The following is a 19970-nucleotide window of genomic DNA, read 5'->3' as shown; positions in this document are numbered from 1 at the left end:
TTTTGACTAAAAAAATCACTTGAACGAGGCCTAAGTACATATATGGGCTATAGTCTTTCCTTAAAATTTAAAAATTATAAATAAATATTTAACAAGTTATTACTGGACTCAACTAAAATGCATTTTACGCCTTAATTATTGTATCTCAAAAAATTTTAATATACATTCTTTTAAAAAAGATGCATTATATATATTTTTAATTATTAATTATAATCAATTTTCTTGTTTATGATATTATTTTAGTTATATCTCATCATTCAGAAAATTAAAATTATAATATATATATATATATATATATATATATATATTAGCTTGTGAGATTGGATTGAAATCCATTAGAAGCCCCTTATTCAGCATTTGTTTTTTTTTTTTAGTCCGCCGGACATGGAGTCCAGCCGAACTTCTTATCCCCATATGTGGGATTACACTGTTCGCTGCGGCGGGGGGGGGGGGGGGGACAAATTTCATGGGATAACAATCCCATGGGATTAAACCGTAAAAAGTCTATTTTGCCCTCATCATATATCATTTACTTCCTTTGTTGTTTTTGGCAAAGATCATTATTTTAGAAGAAGCAAAAACGACAAAACCCTAGCAGACGAGTCTTCTTCTTAAGGCTGAATTTCATCAAATCATTCGATCTCCCATCTACACTCAGGTTTGAAACACTTTTTACATCTTCCGTTTTGTTTACTATTTATTTTTATTTTAATTTTGGTTGTTGTTGTGGCTGATTTGGTTGAGATTTTATTTTCTTTCTCTCTGTTTTTTTTTTTCTTTCAAGTTTTTTTTTTTTCTCTTCATCAAACTAGATTTGTTTCTCTTTCTTCAATATGAGGGATTTGTTACTGTTGTGTGGCGTGATGCTGCTAGTATGTTGCTTTTAATTTATGGGTGTGAAGACTTTTTGTTGAAATCTCTTTAACTTTTATTTTTTGTTTTTTTGGTTTTTGGGTGTGTTTTCTTTACTCTTTTACTTTGTTGATGTATTTATGCTTTATTCATTCTATGCATTAATAAAGTTATTTTTTTGTTAATAAAAAAAATAAAATAATTTTTTTTGTGTTAGATAAAAATTGGTAGGGAAATGGTCTTATTTATATTGAAAGAATGTGATATTGAAAAAATGTTTGTTTGAAACATTAAAAAAAATTAAACAATTAATTGTGGTCCACTAATCAATTATAAATAAAGATTAAATTTAAAGACATATGTAATATTGCTATTACTTAGTAAATAATTAAAAATGATAAAATAATCTTTTGATCATTTATCTTTATCCAGTCCGTCCAACCAAATATTAGATTTACTAAAAATAGTCATTTCCAGACATCTAATTCCATGAAAAAACAAACACGAGATACACATTCAATCCAACCAAATAGTCTGAAGATTCACTGTCCCAAGATTTAAATCTGATAGATTTTAATTCATTTATCCAATCCGTCCAATCAAACACACTTGACCGGGAGGCAGTTAACCTATTCCTGTGCCCGAAGGTATAATTATTCAATATTTTTAGAATATGAACACATAATATTTCATTAAGTTTTGATTGATAAAAAAAAATAGAATCTCACAATTTATATCATAGATAAAAAATAACATGAAATTAAATAATAAAATTAAATAATTAGTGATCCACTTGAAATATCACGTATGCTGGAATTATTAAATAATTTCTCATCCCAACCGTATTCCTCATGTGACAGAGAGATGAAATGACCGCGTCGAAAACGAAGAAGCTAAGCCCGCTGTTCCGTTCTGCCAAAACCTCCTTACCTTCTTCCCAGGATCCAACCCTAAAACAGATCGTCTCATCACTCGACACCTCTTCTCCGATCACTCCCAAACAACGCCGCTCCACCAAATCTCCAAAAACGCGTTCCCCTTCCAAAAACTCTGCTTCGAAAGCGGTTAGCTATTTCTCGGCCGGTACTTTGAGGCCTCATTCTGGTATGCATTTTTAGTATTCTTAGGTGATCTTACTTGTTTTGTGTTTTCTTTTGACATTATTATTGCATTTATTTATTTTATTTGCAGGCGGTACATCATTGGATACAGTTATTTCACCTGATTCCCCAGAGGTCAATGATGATAAATATCTGGAAACATTTTTGGAAATGCCATGGTTCTCAATTATGTCCTATAATTACATCTCACTCCATCGGGAAGAAGTATCACGTGATAGGAAGCAAAAGTGGGTCTTTCAGAGCACCCAAAATCATGGTTTTGACCGGCTAGTTAGAATGTGTGCACAAACGCTGGGGGCAGATGCTACTATTTATGTATTTGGTAAACTGGGAAGAGAAACTCGTGTTAAAGAATATAATGCATTAATAGGACTTTGCATAGAAAAGGCCAGGATAACTGAAGATGAACAAGTTTCATTACAACAGATTTACAAGGCATATCAGCTTTTTTTAGGTCAATGAAAGAACAGGGTTTTCGGCTAGAGGAAGAAACTTTTGGTCCATTTCTAATCTTTTTAATTGACATGGAGAAGGTAGAAGAATTCTGATTTTTCTGTGGAGCTATCCACGTAGAGAATCCTAACTCACTATCAAGATTAGCTTACTACGAGATGCTGTTTTGGATTAGAGTTAATAGATAAAATAAAAGAGCTTTGTGATTATATTACTGCTGCTGTTGATGGGACAAAGCCAACTTTAAAGGTTTGTAATTTGGCATGCATTATGTATTGTTGTTTAGCTTATTTAATGAGATCTTGTGGTATTTTTGTTGTTGTTGTTGTTGTTGTTGTTGTTGTGGTGATTTTGTATTGAAGTTCACCAGCCAAAGCTGGGTTTGGCTGGAACAGAGTAGTATGCATGCAATAAATTTATGTGGGATATCATCACCCCATGTGAGGGGTGATTCTCCATGTGCTGCAAGAGTTGGCAATGTGCAAAGCCAACACACATGAGCTGGCCATGTTAGGAAGCCAACGCAAGAAGAACCTTTAGCCATGTGAAGAAGGAGTTGGCACAAGCTGGCCATGTGCTGGCCAGCCCCTCCATCCACCATTCTGAAGTGTATAAATGAAGATGGGTGAGAGGAGAACAGAGAGAGAGAGCAGAGCAAGCCACAGAGAGTGAGATATGTGAGGCGGAGAGACCGTCTCCCTCGGTGTGAGCGAGGGAGACGGGTGAGTGGGTGAGTGAGGAGAGTGTGAGCTCCTCCTCTATTGTAATCTTTCTGTAATATCTCCATTGTTATAGTGATAACCGGCTACTCTGCCGTGGACATAGGCATTGAGGCTGAACCACGTTAAATATTGTGTCTCCTTGAGTGTGGGTGTGTTTTTTTGCATGGAATAATTTCTATAAGGTCGTGGGCGGGATCCCAGATCCCAACAAGTGGTATCAGAGCCTCGTCGGCGGCGTTTCGAAACAAAAACAGTGCGATGTTTGAAAGTGCCCAGAAATCGTATTGCTCGAAATCAGATTTTGAGCATACTAGAAGCAAGGGCTCGACGAGAGGAGTCCAGAAATATAAAGCAGACACCCAACGGAGGCCGGACGCGCCCTCACGCGCCTCTGGAAGTTGGCGCGTGAGTCCCAGTCGCGTCACGCGCCAACACGCGTCGTGCAGGCACCCGGCGCGTGGTCCCAATCTCACCCACGCGCCCCACGCGTGGACGAAGGAAGAAGACGAGTGGGCAGGCAGCGCGTGTCCACCCACGTTCCTGGAACACGCGCAGGCCGCGTCAGCGTGCCACGTCGTCAACACGTGGCGACACGTCACCAAAGGGATGCCACATGTCCGTCCACGAAGCGGTCCAGGTCATCGCCACGCGGCAGCCAGGTCAGCGCCACGTGGCCATCCACGTCACCGGAACGTGGCCAACTATCAGTGACACGTCAGCAAAGGTATGCCACGTGTCTGCCCCGTCAACCAGAGGCAGGGAGGGATCCAGTGCTATGCGGCAATGGTGCAGCCGCAGGAGGAAGGACCCAGTGCTTTGCGGCGAAGGTACAGCCGCAGATCTGAGGCGTACAAAATGTTTTGGCTAGATCGAAGCCATTTGGAGTCCGTTTTTGGTGATCCAATAGTGGTTTTCGACTATTTGGAGTATTCCGGACACATCCGTACGGTCAGATTTTGGAGACGGAGTTTTTGTAAAAAGAAGGCAGATTAAAGAGACGAACGGCATCAGGTGCAGCGGACGGAATATTCTGTTGGAACACGGAATATTCCCTGAACTTCTGAAAATTGTAATTTGGCCCAGAATTTTCAAAAAATTGTGGTGTGGCCCAGCTTTCGAGGATAGTTTTCAGTGAGGTCCCCGAAAATGCAGCGAAGGTTGGTTCTAGCTAAACGGACCGCTCCGGACGCAACCGCGAGGTCAGAATAGTGAAATTCTGAACGGTTTGGAAAGATTGTCAAAACATGGGAGTTTGTCATCTTCAATACTCGAAAGGGAGGTTGCCGGATATTGTGGAACGCTGTGGATTCACTAAAGAGGTTAGAATGGGTAGATTCTAACCAGAATGGACAACTAGGTACAACTCGAGATTGATTATTGAAGACCAGAAGAGATCAGGCTTGATTAAATGGCAGATCGAGGGAGATCAAGATTGGTCAGGGGTGATCAGAGGATTGCAGAAATGATTATCTCCGGAGTTCGTCAGAAGATCTGGTTCAATTAAAAAAAAAAAAAAAAAAGGCCATTCATCGACGGATAGATGATTTGGCACCCAGTTCAGGCTCAGGGAAATGCTGTGGCTGTTGGAGCTACTTTATACGAGTAAGTACTGGTGATATGTAGGCGTGTAGAACAATAGCTGCAAAGGAGCATACTAAGCGCAGGAGCACAAATGCAGACGTGCAGTAGTGCAAGGGTACAGTGTTGTACAGAGGCGCGAGAAGAGTATGTAGCAACGGGTTGTTGAAAGTTCACAGTTCCTTACCAGACAGCTGGGAGACGTTGGTGGTTTCTCTCAGTAATTCTGCACCCGAAGGGAAGCTGACCATGGGGATGATCACAGACGCCTTATTCAACGAGGAGGCAAGGAAGAGAGAGATGGGTGGAGAGCAGTCCCATGCCCTTGTCACAGAAAGTAGAGGCAGAGATAGAGAAAGGGGCAGAGGTAGAGGAAGAAGTAAAAGCAGAGGGCGTTCACAGTCCAGACAGGACAACACGAGGAGGTGTTTTTACTGTGATCAAGAGGATCACGTAATAAGAGATTGCCCAGAGAAAAAGGCGGACAGACAAGCCAAAGAGAAGGCTAAGGGACACGAAGGTCCCTCAACTACAGCAGTTGCAGTGAATTCCTCTGACGATGAAGAGGTGATGCTTACAATCTCGTCAGAGTTAGAGACACTCGGCTGGATTTTGGATTCAGGGTTTACGTTCCACATATGTGCAGATAGGAAGCTTTTCTCCACTTACCGAAGAGTCAGCGGTAGCATTATCCGGATGGCCAACAACACAGTGAACAGAGTTGTCGGCATAGGGACAGTGCGGTTCCTTACTAAGGATGGAAGAAAAGTAATGTTATCTGAGGTCCGACATGTGCCAGGAGTACGGAGGAATCTAATCTCCCTGAGTATGCTAGATCTAAAAGGAAATTGTTTCTCATCTAGTGGCGGGGTTCTTCATGTACACAGAGGTGATAGAGAAATGTTGCAAGGCAAATTGTGCAACAAACTGTACAGACTGGAAGGAGAAGTTTTGACAAAGATGAGTGTTGTCAAATGCCAGTCGAAGGGTACAAAGAGAGAACATACGCAACCAAAGCGTATGATTGAGCAAGGCTTTTATCAGGAATGGCGAAAACGGTGCACGAGAACGCAAGGAGGCAGTTCAAAGGTGCACAGATCTGAGCCAGTGAAGCCAATCTTGAAGAAAGTTCAGAGCAAAGAAACCAAGTCTGTAGAGACTATGCCTGTAGGAACCCACATTTTATGTCCTCATCATGTTCATGAGCATCTGTGTGATTATGACTTGTTAAGTTTGCATGTGTGTGTTGTGATTTGTTTCGCTTGAGTTAATGTGATCCATGCCTTGTTTTGAAGCCTTGTGATTTGTCTAAGTGTAGTATGCTTGTCTTGTTCCTTCCTTGATGTGAAACTTAGGTCACGCCTTGCCTGAGTTATACTAGCCGACGTTATTCCGAGCCGAGGTCATCCTTAGTCTAGTAGTAGTATCTTGGAACCCCTTGTTGACCTCCGTCCTTGCCTTGACCACATTAGCCGAGATGTTACCTTGCACCCAAGTGATCTCGTCCTGGAGTGGTATGACCTAGGCCGAGGTGTGGCGCATCTAGGCCAAGATGTGGCACAGCTTAGTCAAGTGTTGTCCTTCCTAGCCGAGGTCATTGTCACCTTAGTCGCCGAAGTCCTTTGCTAGCCGATGTCATTCCTTGTCGGAGTGCCATTCCGTGTGGCGTGTTAGATACGCCTTGTTGTTAGCCGATGTCATTGCCCCGTCAGAGAGCCCATACCGCTTTGCTTGTTGAACACCCTTCCACCATGCTTTGTCTGGTCTGTCAGCCACCTTTTCAGGATGAACCCAACCAGTCGCCGCCACGTGTCTCAGCAGAGGGTTAACCCCAGAACCGGGTATAGAAAACTATTATTTGGTATCATAAACTTGCCTTGTAGAGAGAGAAGCTCTAGGAGGAAGAAAGAGTTTTAGAGTGAGGAAGTAGATCTTCAAGCTTGATTCCTAGAGATCGAACCGTTAGATCCGTGTTCTAATAAGGTTAGATTCTTGATCTGCTCATGATGTTCTCTATGTCCATGTTATTGCATTGCATGATCGGACATGATTTGTAAGCCATGCATCGTTTTGAAGCTCGATTTTAGAAAGAGAAAATGACATTCATATGTTCTTCAAGAAAAGTCATGTTTTGATCCGAAAGCTTTTTGCCTAGACTCATGTTTTGTGTTTGTTCTTGCATGATTTTCAACTATGGGTACCCAGGTCCATGTTTTCAAACTCGTAACATGAAAATCCTAGATTTGTGATGTCAGATTATGATTGAGCATTCATATTTTTCATGTTTTCACACCCATGTTCTTCATGTTCATCAGCAGAGGGGAACCCAGAGTTTCCCGACCTCTTTTCCTTGCATGTGGCCCTCGGGAACACACCTCGGCGAGGAGGTGTGGAACCTCGGCCTAGACCTGGTTGGTGCCCAGCATGTTTTCCGAAAACATTTGTGTACATACGAAACTTGTTGAAGGTGCATTCAATAGGCTTTGCCATGTGTTTGTAGGATTTGGGCTTGTCTCGACCCCGACGTTTGAAGAAACTATGTGAGTGGTATTTTTAATAAAGCTATGTTAAACTTGCTTTCATAAAATCTCGTCTTGCCTTGTTTTGAAAAGTACTTGATCTAGCATGAATGACTATCCCTACTTGTATATTAAACACTATCTTGTTTTGATGACATTTCTTGAAAGTCCTTAGCTGCAGGGGACTATAATGCAACTGCACTCTTGTCTTGAAAGTCCTTAGTTGCAGGGGACTATAATGCAACTGCACTCTTGTCTTGAAAGTCCTTAGCTGCAAGGGACTATAATGCAACTGCACTCTTGTCTTGAAAGTCCTTAGTTGCAGGGGACTATAATGCAACTGCACTCTTGTCTTGAAAGTCCTTAGCTGCAGGGGACTATAATGCAACTGCACTATTGTCTTGAAAGTCCTTAGCTGCAGGGGACTATAATGCAACTGCACTCTTGTCTTGAAAGTCCTTAGTTGCAGGGAACTATAATGCAACTGCACTCTTGTCTTGAAAGTCCTTAGCTGCAGGGGACTATAATGCAACTGCACTCTTGTCTTGGGAATGTCATCACCCTCTTGTATTAAGTAGATGTAATAACATCCAAAGAACTTGAAAGGCCGGCAATGAACTTGATTTTTCCTTGATTGTAAAGTATGCTATGTATTGTTTTGAAAGAAATCTTGGATATCAATCATGCAAAACCTTTATTTCTGATATCATTCACTGAGTATCCAAGCTCACCCTCTCTATATATATGTAGGTGATGAACAAGAAGGCATTGAGGCCTAGACGTGATTGCCGATGTGTTTTGGGTGCTTTGCCGACATGTTTTGGATTAGCATTTTTGCACCATCTTGAAGATCATGCTTCTCGGCTTATTTTTCATTTGCACTTGTATATGTCGGCTTGAGAAGCCTTTTGGTCAAGATGTGTTTTGTATTTCATTTCCTTCTTGTATTTAAGTTGTAAGACTTTATAAAGATGTATGTCACTTCATTGGACTTATGCACGGCTCTCATGGACTATTTAGATTCTGTATATGTATATATATTGCTTCCGCACTTGTAAGCCCCATATTTTATACTCTGATTGTGTGTGAATTTTGTAAGTCGGCCTTCGGTAATCTCGGATTACTGGCCATCACGGCACCAAACTACTAGGGGCGGTTTGGGGGCGTGACAATGCCAGTGAAGAAGAGAGTTTCTTTTGCTCCCGTGTTAGAGACATTTTGCAACCTCTCAAAAGATGCATTGAAGGGAGGGATGCAATTTCGAGTCGCAAAGTAAGCTTTGCAATGCACTCCAATAGGGGGGTGCGAGCACAATGCACGGAGTTGCATAGTGGTAACTTGTACAGACCGGTGGAAGTTGTCTTGGCAGAAGGGCTAACTGTCAAACATCAGTACGGACGTACAAGTGAGACAGAACCGAACATCAGGGATTGCAGCACAGACAACGGGCGTATGAGATCGCTGGAAAGTTGTTCTGAAGTGCAGAAAGCAAAGGCTGGTTGTTCAGAAATAAGCTCCGAGCAAGGAAAATTGAGGATGTTGATGTGTCAAACTCTGAAGTTTTCTAGTTGCTCCCGTGTTCATCATGCAAGGAGTTGCACGGTAATGCAAGGGTATCCCGAGCAGGGGGTGCAGGCTCTCTCCAAATCAGAGAGTGGTGTGAGTTGAGTTGAGGATGGAGGATTTCCTCCTCCTCTTATATCTCTGGTGTATTATCTCTAGCTTCAGGGGGTGCAAGCATCTCAGTGAGGAGATGCAGACTATGCTGAAGACATCCGAGACAAAAAGCGTGGAAGAGATCTGTAGGAGATAGGAGCAGCGGTTCTCTCCAAATCAGAGAGTGGTGTGAGTTGAGTTGAGGATGTAGGATTCCCTCCTCCTCTTGTATCTCTGGTGTATTATCTCTAGCTTTCAAGGGATGCAGCGTCTCAGTGAGGAGATGCAAACTGTGTTGAATTTGGGCGTGACAAGATTAGCAGCAATGTGTGTTGTGGATCACCTCACATGGGTTGAGGAGGTGATTTGTGGGATATCATCACCCCATGTGAGGGGTGATTCTCCATGTGCTGCAAGAGTTGGCAATGTGCAAAGCCAACACACATGAGCTGGCCATGTTAGGAAGCCAACGCAAGAAGAACCTTTAGCCATGTGAAGAAGGAGTTGGCACAAGCTGGCCATGTGCTGGCCAGCCCCTCCATCCACCATTCTGAAGTGTATAAATGAAGATAGGTGAGAGGAGAACAGAGAGAGAGAGCAGAACAAGCCATAGAGAGTGAGATATGTGAGGCAGAGAGACCGTCTCCCTCGGTGTGAGCGAGGGAGACGGGTGAGTGGGTGAGTGAGGAGAGTGTGAGCTCCTCCTCTATTGTAATTTTTCTATAATATCTCCATTGTTATAGTGTTAACCGGCTACTCTCCCGTGGACGTAGGCATTGAGGCCGAACCACGTTAAATATTGTGTCTCCTTGAGTGTGGGTGTGTTTTTCTGCATGGAATAATTTCTATAAGGTCTTGGGCGGGATCCCAGATCCCAACAATTTACCAGTAAAAGAAACTATAGAAGAAAATTGTTATCTAGATTCGGGTTTGTTTCATGGTATCTCTTAGATGCATCACGATAGTGCTATTATTTATCCTTTTTGTTTGTGTTTCTATTGTTTCTTTGGTAGTTAAATTGGTTCTTTTGTTTTGAACACTGACTAAGCATGGATATAGACATAATACTTACACAATACTGACATGACATGCCTACATGCAAATTGGGAAATCAATAAATAAGTGTCTATATATAGAACTAGAAACATATTCATTTTTTTACTTCACATATAATTTTCTTTTTATTATATGAAAATAATAACAAATGGGTTTGCAAAGAAGTCGAGTTGAGCTGAGTTGTTCAAGCTTGACTTGAAAACTTAACGAGCTTCAAGACGTGTTTGAGTTTGGCTTGTTTACATAACAAGTCAATCTCGAATGAATTTTTAACAAGCTAAACGCAAGTCGAACTCGAGTAGTATGATTTTCCATGGTGCATATATGCTTATCATGCCGAGTAGTAGCTTCTTCAAATTTGGCTTGAAAAGTTAGCGAGAGTTTTGCAACCCTAATAACAAACAATCCATTTTTTTACGTTTATATGTTGGAAAAGAAATGGGAACCAAAAGTCATGTCTTATTTTTAGAAGCCTCAACTATTTACACAAAAATTGAAATTATGAAGGTTTAGGGTTTGAAATATTAAAAGGCCTAAAGGACTAATTAATATATATAAATCCATAAGTATCAGTGCCTTTCAACACTTAAGACCAATTGTTCTATTATTGCCTTTCAACCTAATTATTTTAATTGCTTTTCTTTGCCTTTTCCTTTTTCTTTTTGTTTGAATTACTTTTCTTTTCATTTAGCAACATTTTTTTTAAAAAAAAATTGAAACTCATTGAAAAGAGATAGTGATATCTTATTGTCTTTATGGTAGTCGTTTAATTTTTATTATTTGATTATGATACTTGAGAAGTCGAAAACCTTACTGATGTTACTGATGTTGCAGAAAATTATTTGTTGGCTTTGTGCGAGAGTGATCGGAAGGAGGAGCTTTTGCAACTACTGGAGATTATTGACATAACAAAATTTTCATTACTGGATCATCTAACAAATATCTTCAAAGCCTTGGGGAGGCATTTATTGGAGTCCTTTGTAGAGAAATTTATTTTGGCACTAAAAAGCTGTGGTATATCCTTGATCCTTTCGTTTTCATGATGTAGAAATGTAGTAAAGCATCTAGGTCCTGTTCAACAAAAGAGATGGTGGAACCTGTCAAGTATTTAGTCAATGTAACTTCAGAATTAACGGTATAAGTTTGTTCTGAACATTCTATTTGCAAAAAATAAGAGTGTGTGTCTTGACAAAGTGTTTCTAACTTGTAAAACTGTGGATATTTAGAAATTTTCAGGTAACATGCTTAAAGGTTATCATATGTTGAAATGTTTAATGCCTATTCACCCTGAAGCTTGAGTTCTGTTGCATCCCTATTACCAATCACTTTTATTGTTTTAGAAGACATTGCATGCAGATTTTCTGCAGTCATTTTGAGTCTAGCTTTTTACTTTTGGCTGTGAGTGCTGAATTTCTTATATTTAGAATGAAAATCTCATTTTAATTTTTCTCTGCAGCTTGATATTTCTTGCATATGTAATTTGGTTATCTTGTCAAATGCAGATATTGGGCCAGAAAATATCTCGAACTTCATCTATAATTATGCAATTAGTGTGCCAAATTTAGCGGTGAGAAACTTCTCATGAATGCTGCTGGTAATGTCCTTGAGGCCACAATTTTTTGAAGCACTTCTGCACTACAAGCAGTTTGCTCTTTCTATTTTTAAGTATATAAGCCACCTGCATTAACTCAAATAAACTTAAATGGTGCAGTTTTCAATTAATTATTCTTTCATTTTTTGTTACAAACATGAAGTTTTTTTCTTGATAAGTAAAAATTTATAAAGGCATCTGTGGAGAAGCTATACACCTCCAAGCTCCAAAGACTACAAAATTTACAAATTATTCCACAAAGGGTACGGCATCTGTCATACAACCATACAAAGTAGCTCAAAAAGTTGCTTTACAATTTTCAAATTGGAACTTCCACGCTATCAAAAAATCTATACTGCTAGAAGAAATGCATCTCAGGTACATCAATGAGTATTCCTTCTGAATGACCTATAATATGGTCAACTACACTAGCCAAGAAAGAGTGTAGCATGCTATGTTCACCTGTGGAGGTGAGTGGAGGAAGAATCCTAAAAAAGTGTTGCTTATAATAGTTGCTAATTGATGCTCACCCCAGATGATCCATATTATACACGCGCACGCGCGCACACACACATACACACAAAGAAGAAAAGAAAAAGAAGCTAAAACCCATGCTTTTCTCCTTCATTTCGCTACTCTCCCTTTCCTCCAACAAATTAGGAGATCCCCACAGTTCTAGGAAACAATCCGTGCATCCCAAATGGAGCCAAGAGGAGATTCTAGAGTTCCCTTGCAACATGGTAGTGGGTAAGAAGATGGTTAATGGATTCCCAATGTTGTTTGCATAAACAACATCAAGGTGTATAAACATGGTAGTAAGAATCTTCCCATGAGTTGCCGACCATACAAAATTCACACACCTTTAAAGGTGCTTTTGGGACCCAAATCCCTTTCCATGGGAAGACAACCTCCTGCTGCCCCAAAACTGCCTTATAAAAGGACTTACCTCAAAATAGCCTGATTTTGAAACAGTCCACCTTAAAGCATCCTTCTTTTCTCTACTAAAATAAGTTAGCAATAATCTCCATATGTACTGTAATATGTTTTTTTAGTTAGGTCCTTTAGATTAGAGGTGTATCTAATGCTTGTGAATTTTTCAGCTTGGGCAAAATGTGAACCAGTAAGAAAGTTATGTTAACCGGCGTTGTTATGAGCCAGTTGAGCTGAGCTTGGGTTTTGTTTGGGCTCAGCTCATTTGCTAGATGAGTTTGAGAATGGGGCTCAAATTCACTTCATTAGTCAAATAAATGAGCTTACTATCCATCCACGTTCAAACCATTCATGAACAGCGTATCTCACTTGCAGCCTTATGTATAATAAATTCTTTTGTCTGTTGTTTTAGTATGAAATCTTGTTTTCTTTTTGCTACAGTAACCCTTTTTCTTAGTTTATAGATTTTAAGGAAAATTTATTCTTTAAACGTTTTGTACAGGTTCTAAAATTGTTTTATTTATGGTCGGTATTGATACCAATAGCTTCAATCATTTAATCTTCTGTTTCAATCTTTGTTGTTTTTTCAAAGTGATTCTTCTCCTTACACTCCGGAACTTTGCATTGAAGGTTGAAGATGCCATTTCAAAATTCAAACATTTGCATGGAGAATTGGAGGTGACACCTTCTGCTGCATCATATGAGAAGCTCATTGGACATTGTTGTGATTTGCTGCAGGTATAAATTGATCTACTTGGCATTGTGACTCCCATGGTTTCTCTTCTTCTTCCCGTATTTTGGAGGTCATGGAAGTGATCACCTGTGTGTGTGTGTGTGTTGTGGGGTGGGGTGGGGTGGGGTGGGGTGGGGTGGTGGTTAAACAAGCAGCTAGATTCCTTTTGCTGTAGGCTATTCTATAGATTGCTTTCAGATAACTTACATGTTTATCATTTTAACGCAGGCACATGCAGCTCTCAGTATAGTTGATCAGATGTTCGAAGTAGGTTTAGCATTACCAATAGAGACATTTGATATTACATGCATGCGAGGAGAGTTGTGACTACAATTTGGTATGTTGCGTTCTTTCTTCTTTTTTCCCTAATTTTATGGATGATGTTTGGGTCGTTGGTTATCATTCATATAAGCATATAGAAATCCATGCATATGCTTATATTCTAGAAGAATGGTGTTAGTACCACTATTACTGCCTAAATTGTGTAGAAGAGTTGTGACTACAATTTGGTATGTTGTGTTCTTTCTTCTTTGCCCCCTAATTTTATGGATAATGTTTGGGTCATTGGTTATCATTCATATAAGCATATAGAAATCCATGCATATGCTTACATTCTAGAAGAATGGTGTTAGTATGACTATTACTATCTAAATATGTAGAAAAATCTGAGTTATCATCAATGGGAAGTAATTGTGATAACCCTGTTCCGTACTATGCTTATTGGTCCTTATTATGAATATGATTATATGTTTTATATGTTTATGTGTGCCATTTATGTGAAAATATGTGGTTTTGAATTTCTATCTGTTCGTCGTAAGAATATCTGTTTGATTATCTGCTTTGGAATTTAAATTGAAGGCCTTATCGGCCACAGAAACCAAAATTGATTGCACCATTGTGATTGGCATAATTTTTAGAGTCTACGGTGAAATTTAATTGAAAATTAATTTTGATTAGATTAATTAGATTAAATTAATGCTATAGTGCCCAATTATTTAATATTGGCAATTATAATTGAGGGAAATTATATAAGTGGGGCACTATACACCCAATTCTCCTTTTTAGCTTCATTTTGGCTGATTTTGAACTCAAGAAAAGAGAGAGGGCCGGCTAGAGAGAGAGAGAGAGAGGGAAACAATTGAAGATTTGCTCAAGAAGCTTGAATAAATTGAAGACTAACTCAAGATTTGACCATAAATTGGGGAGATTGAACTTCTAGGTGAGCAATTGATTAAGAAGTTATGAGTTTAATGTTGTAATTTGTGAATTCAAAGTTGAATGATGATAAAGAATATGAATTGAGTTAGTTTTGTTGAATTTGAAGTCAATAGACACATGCATGTAGGAAATTGCTATAAATTTCTATGTTTGAGCATAAAGTGTGTAATCCATGTTGAATGTGAATGAAGTCCATGTATTTGATCATCTCTTCACCAATTAAGTTGAGAATAATGAGTATCTCCTACATGCAAGTGCAAATCATGTAAGTGTGAGCTTTGAATGTTTGAATTTAGTGTGTTGGTGATGAGTTTGAGTCAATTTGGAACATGCATGTAAGTAATTCTTGGAATTGAGCTTCATAATGTTGTAATTTGGTGTTTGTACCATGTTAGTACATGTATATGAAAAGTTTGAGCCAAAATCATGTGTTTAGAGCCTTTGAATGTCAAGTTGAAGCTCAAGAACATGTTCTGAAAAATCCAGAAATTTTGATGTCCGCTTGAGCGGGGGATCCGCCACTCGAGCGTAAAATACGAGCTCCCAGTATTTTCAGTAGACATGACGTCCGCTCGAGCGGGGAAGTTCACGCTCGAGCGGGGAGCTATGTAGACTGATCTTTAGCTCGAGCGTCCGAGTTCGCACTCGAGCGTGAAAATGTTGTATCCAGTACTTTGCAGACCTCATGGGTCCGCTCGAGCAGGGACCCCTGTTTCTGGAATTTTAAGAATACGTTCTGTGTTTCGTTTTCCGTTCCCCTTCACTTCTAAGTACTCTTAGGCATGCATTAAGTATTGTAAATGAGTTAAAAGGGATAAGAATAAAGCCTAAAGAGAAATATGTGAATTAAGAACGGATTGAATCAATTGTGACCCATTTGTGTTATGTGATGTGTAGGGTCAAGCCCCAAGGCAAATCAACCAACCGATCACTGTGAGTTGTATCTTAATAAAGATATCTGGAATATGCTAATTGTCCAATTGCTTAGCTTCCTATAAGTCTGACATGAATGAAAATATGAATAGGCCGAAGGCCAGTCTGACATGAATGATAAAGTGAATGGGTCAAAGGCCAGTTTGACATGTATGACATAAATGAATGGGCCAGAGGCCGTATGACATGAATGAATGGGCCAAAGGCCAGTCTGACATGAACAAGAGAATGAATGGGCCAAAGGCCATTCTGACATGAACAAGAGAATGAATGGGCCAAAGGCCAGTCTGACATGAATGATAGTCTGACTGGAATAATGGTCTGACGTGAATGAATGGGCCAGAGGCCATTGGATATGAATGAATGGGCCAGAGGCCAATTTGACATGAAAGATAGAATGAATGGGCCAAGGGACAGTTTGACACTAATGAACACTAATGAAAGTATGGACAGGCCAAAGGCCAGTTTGACACTAATGAAAGTTTGAATGGGCTAAAAGCCAGTTTGACATGAATGGATTGGGCCTGAGGCCGTCTGATAGGTTTGGAACTGCAGTCACCTGCCCTATGTATACCTATATATATATTAGATAGAATATGAATTGGGCCCAAGGCCGTTTTTCGTATGTTGCTCTAATGTATCTTCTTTATTCGGTATTGTTCACTGAGGTTTCGCTCACGCTCATTCATGTGTATGTAGGTGAGCCAAGAGCAGTCCAAACCCAGCCTCAGTGAAGTCTGTGCGGAACAACCAAGGTTTTGAGGAGTCAGCCCTTGCGTCTCACGCACGAGACACGTCTTCGCCCTTTTGCTATCTTGTTGTAGACACCTCATTTTTGACCGACCTTGAGACTCAGACATCACCAGTTGAGCGCTCGGTGATATTGCATATCGTGCTTGCTCAGAAGTTTCAGAGTCTCGGCTGCGAGCCTTGCCTCCAGACTTTCGGGCTCTTTTGCGTTTTACCTCGGTTTGCGAACCAGGCTTTGTTTTCTCTATTTTCTTTTCCTGAGGGGGGGGAGAGGTCCCGTAGACCATCTCTCAGTGGCCGTGGGCTATATTTTGTGGCTGTAGGCCATTTTGCCCATTTCGGAGCCCGGTTCCCAGTTTTTCGGAGCCGTCAGGCCGTGTGCCTCGGTTCGGGACCGCTTAACCATCTCCGTTTGCCCCGGTTTTTGGCATGCATCTTATTTACTTCCTTTTAAGGGACAAAGAGGTCTGAGAGACCCACTTCGTGGTCGAATGCCACTTTTGGTGTTTAACAGGCAGTTTTCGGGGCCCCAAACTGCGCGTTCTGGCCCCCGAACATTCGTTTTGCATCGGTTTTCGTTCATTTTTGGCAGGTACCTCTGTTTCATCACTAGGAAGGTCGTAGAAGGGTGGGAGGCCAGCAATTGTTTCAGAAACCAAGTTATATTCCTCCAGCGCCCTCCGACGCCCGTTTTTCTCACTTCCGAGCCAATATTGAACACCCTTGGGCCATTTTCTTGAACTTTTAACCACATATTTGTGATGTACACACATGGGAGGACCCTAAAAGTTGGTGGCCGGCCACTAATGTTGCTTGACCCTTTTGAACCCCTCCTAAAAATGGCCTATTCTCTCTCCTGTTTTACAGTTTGCAATTTTAAACCACAGGGTTGTGATGAGGGAACCTGGGAGGACAGCAATTTGTGGTGGCCGGCCACTAATTCACCTTGACCCTTTTGACCCTTGGCCGGCCGGCTAGGGGGGGTGGCCGGCCGGCCAGCCACCTGCAGCTCCAAAAAGTGGTCGGCCTCTCTCCTCAGGGTGAGTACTTTACAGCTGTGTAGCCGTTTTCCCCCAAAAAATATCTGTATCCGGGGGACAGCTTGTGGGGAAAAGTTGGTCCTTTTTCCCCACTCTTTCCCTCCTTGCCCTCCCTCTCCTTGGTGTATATACTTGGCTGGCCAGCTCTATCTCAAGGGTTACCAAAAATTCCTTAAGAAGCCTCTTGCATTAGCTCCCTCCATCTCTCTCATTACCTTCAAAAATTCCTAAGTCCTACACCTCATTCCTTCATCACCACCTAGCATCACCACCACTACTCCATTTCCAGTAACTTGGGGAGTTTTTCAGAGGCTAAGAGGCAGCAAATTTGGTCCAAGAAGTTGCTAAAGTTTGGTCTACAAGGGTGAGTTACCACTTCCCTCTTTCTAGCTCATTTTTTGCAACATTTCCTAGCCTCTCTTTCTTGTATATTTGAGCTCCGGCCCTAATTCAAAGTGGCATTTTTTTGAGATCCTTTTCACTTTTGTTTAAGGGCTCAACACTGTTTGAGCCCTCCATATTGCACTTGCTTCAATACCATCTTTGTATGCCATAATCTTGCATAGTATTTTTGGCCTATGAGTGATCTGTTTTGGAGTATGATGTAAACTGTAGATAGGCTTATTTTGAGCCCCTCTTCAACATTGAAGAAGGGCTCATCACTGTTTGGGACCTCTATGTGCCACTTGTCATTATACATCTATTTTGGGTCCATTTTTGCATGACTTGTTAGCCCCGGATGCTTCTGTTTTTGGGCTCTTTTCAGAACTGAAAACAGTCTTATTTTGGCCTTCTCTTCATGTTTCATTAAGGATCTTTCATGGTTTGAGGCATATATTATATACTTTGTGTTATATCTCTCTTTTTTACCATATTTTTGCATGATATTTTTGGCTTGTGTGCATACTGTTTTAGGTCCGGCCATAAACTGTAAAGTGCATTATTTTTTGCCCCTCTTCAATGTTGTTGAAGGGCCCATTTATGTTTAAGGCCAGAAACCACCACTTACTTCTTTGACCATCTTTTGGCCTTTTTCTTGCATGAGAATTTAGCCATACTTGTGTTTGCTTTTGGTCTCTTTTCAGAACAGTAAAAGATCATATTTTGGGCCCCTCTTCAACTTTGTTGAAGGGCCCTAATATTTTTGAGGACAGCAGCCGTGTGTTGCTTCTTTACCTCACATTTAGGGCAATTTTGGCATGTTAGTTTTGCCCTGTTTCTGTTTGCTGTTTGGCCATGCTTTGAACTGTAAAAATGCTTATTTTGGGGCTTCCTTGCTTCTGTCTTTTCATTCCATGTACCAATTATGCATGCTTTGTATAGCTGTAAACCATTTCATGTACCTAGTTTTGCATTTCGGAAGAAATTCCATGCATCGGGTGTCATTTCGCTTTGTTTCGGGGATGTTTTGCCCCTCATTTTGCTACTGTTTTTTGCATATTTGCATATCATATTCCATGTCTTTGCCATGTCTCATTAGAGTGGCATTTTGGTGCCTGAGGGTCGGTCCTCGGTTTGCGTGCACACGTGCACGTATTTCGAGTTGTCTTGTTTTCATCTGATGGCCTCCTATGTGAGTGTGGCTGAGGCTCTCTCATGTTGGTGTAAGCCCATTATTGCATTGCGTATGTCATTTCATCCATAGCATTGTGTATGCTCGGTTGTGTATTGCCTCGTGTAGCGTGTATACCATTCCATGACATTGTGTATGTTAGGATTGTATCTTAGTTGCATGTCATGAATATTGCATCGTGTTTGGGATAGGAGTTAGCCCGGGCACGGGAAACGAGGTGCGTTTCGTACTCCGAGTGACGGAACGTGTCTTAATTCCCTAGTCACCGACACTCCGGATCACCCATGATGGAGTTAGGTCTTGTTGTGTTTTCATGTGCATTCATTTCATATTAAATTGTGCAGTTCGACTCCTCGGCCATCATGCCTCGATATGCGTGATTGGTGGCACGAGGATCGAAGCATGCATACATCTGTGAAAATACATTGCTATGCCCCTTGCTCTCTGTTGCAACAAATCAAGAATCAGCGGTCTTTTCGGAGCTTGGCACGCATTTCAAGAACAGGTGCAAACAGAGGCTAATTGGGGCATCCTAGTGGATTTTCGCGCAAGGCAGCCTAAACGTACATCATTCATCAGAAGCAAGGCAGTCCCTGGCTTGCATGCCAGTTTGTAGCTTTCTTAGTTAATTTGTAAATTAATTAGGAATTTGTACATTATTTGGACTGTAATATTCTTTTATTCGGGACTGTATATTTATTCGGACCCTCTGTGCGAGGGCAATGCTGTAATAAGTGTGCGTGAGTGTGTTGTATGTCTTCCAACCCCACGTCTTTCTCCCTTTTATTTACCTGCTTATGATGGTTAGATTATGGCATATTTCAATTAGCATACAGTATGACAGCATGTTTGCATCATTCATCTGTTTTGCATGCACCGGGCTCGGCGCATCATACTAACTGCATTGTACTTTCAATTCCAAATTGAATACATGTTAGCTGTAGCATTCCATATGCCATGCTTAGAATAGCCGAGCCTGCTATAGGTTGCATTTTTGCATGTGTTGCATTAGGCATTTCTGTATACTTAGGATCATGCATGATTTCTAATGTAGTTTCTGTTTCGGCTTGGAGTACTCTGTAAGTTTTATGCTTTAGCATCCTTGCATGCATGTAAGTGACTATCATGAATAGCATGCTTACCATGAGGCTAATTGCTTATGTGATATAACTGCCTGAGTGCCTGTGGGTGAAGGTTGGGTTATTTGGATTGGAACAATTCATCAAATGTTTGTTTTAAGCCCAC

The 19970-nt window shown here is 40.8% G+C and overlaps 1 pseudogene; it reads left to right on the top strand.

Annotated features, from left to right (window-relative positions):
- The first annotated feature begins 4975 nt into the window (after window positions 1-4975).
- The window catches only part of LOC114272018 (pentatricopeptide repeat-containing protein At4g04790, mitochondrial-like), a 45219-nt pseudogene continuing 30224 nt past the window's right edge, over window positions 4976-19970 (top strand).

The sequence above is a fragment of the Camellia sinensis genome, chromosome 8, assembly GCF_055761805.1.
Source record: "Camellia sinensis isolate YWXY chromosome 8, ASM5576180v1, whole genome shotgun sequence".
In the NCBI taxonomy this organism is placed as follows: domain Eukaryota; kingdom Viridiplantae; phylum Streptophyta; class Magnoliopsida; order Ericales; family Theaceae; genus Camellia; species Camellia sinensis.
Note: the sequence above shows the minus strand (reverse complement) of the source record. Positions and strands in the feature narration are given on the sequence as shown.